The 1248-nt window shown below is 49.4% G+C and overlaps 2 non-coding genes across 2 annotated transcripts; both read left to right on the top strand.

Annotated features, from left to right (window-relative positions):
* Positions 1–543: 543 nt before the first annotated feature.
* Positions 544–615, top strand: Pmar_PMAR015371. The gene has a single exon. It is a non-coding gene; the product is annotated as a tRNA-Gly (tRNA).
* An 87-nt stretch (positions 616–702) lies between these two features.
* On the top strand, positions 703–775 carry Pmar_PMAR015370. The gene has a single exon. It is a non-coding gene; the product is annotated as a tRNA-Met (tRNA).
* The last annotated feature ends 473 nt before the right edge of the window (positions 776–1248 follow it).

The raw sequence follows: 1248 nt of genomic DNA, 5'->3' as shown, positions 1-1248 counted from the left end.
GTGCAGCTATCGACTGCATAGATCAGTCTACTGAAAATTTCCACTAACAGAGTCGGTGTTTTCGTACCATCCGTGCGGTGGCCCAACCGTGCCAGTTCAGGGGAAAACAACATTAATAAAGCGTGTCCATGCATAGAAAAGAGCTATTCACCTAGAGCAGAACTCCTTGCAGGAATGATGAATGACCGCCCGGTACCGCAGAACGCGTTGCGGAGATGAAACAACCGCCCAAATTCACGAGCCGCCGCATGCGGTTTCAAAATGTGCTTGCAAGCAGGAACTTCGATGTCACGAAAAAGTTGTGCAGCTTGTGCCGAGCTAGCTGTAGTATGCGATGAGAACTTCAGCAGTTGGAGTTATCAACCGAGATAGATTGCGGCCTACCATGGGAGAGATATAGTAGCAGTTAGCGATCTCAGGTACGCGTTTAAGGCCTAATCAGACTCTTGGCCGCGGGATGGTTGACGACGGTACGTCCGAGAAGGGATTCAGATGTCCCTCTACAAGTATCACAGGAATACTCAATCACTACATAAGTGATATGCACCGCTAGTCTAATGGTTAGGATATCTGCCTTCCAAGCAAATGGTCCGGGTTCGATTCCCGGGCGGTGCAGTTCGTATCAACGAGAGAAGAGCCTCTATTCTATCGTGGAACAGTTATGCTCAGCACGTCAGGGCGATACAGGAGTTTGAACGCATGAGCAGCTTGGCGCAGTGGATAGCGTGTTGGGCTCATAACCCAAAGGTCCCTTGATCGAAACAAGGAGCTGCTATTCATCACAATACACTCGAGATGGTTATTAAACTGAGAGGTGCAGCTTATCGACTGCATAGATCAGTCTTACCGAAGAATTTCCACTAAACAGAGTCGGTGTTTTCGTACCATTCCGTGCGGTTGGCCCAACCGTGCCAGTTCAGGGGAAAAACCACGTTAATAAAGCGTTGTCCGTGCATAGAAAAGAGCAATTCACCTAGAGCAGAACTCCTTGCAGGAATGATGAATGACCGCCCGGTACCTCAGAACGCGTTGCGGAGATGAAACAACAGCCCAAATTCACGAGCCGCCGCATGCGGTTTCACAATGTGCTTGCAAGCAGGAACTTCGATGTCACGAAAAAGTTGTGCAGCTTGTGCCGAACTAGCTGTAGTATGCGATGAGAACCTTACCAGTTGGAGCTATCAACCGAGATAGAATGCGGCCTACCATGGGAGAGATATAGTAGCAGTTCGCGATCTCAGGTACGCG

The sequence above is a fragment of the Perkinsus marinus genome (genome assembly GCF_000006405.1).
Source record: "Perkinsus marinus ATCC 50983 genomic scaffold scf_1104296968340, whole genome shotgun sequence".
Lineage (NCBI taxonomy): Eukaryota > Perkinsozoa > Perkinsida > Perkinsidae > Perkinsus > Perkinsus marinus.
This window is presented reverse-complemented; position numbering and strand designations above follow the sequence as displayed.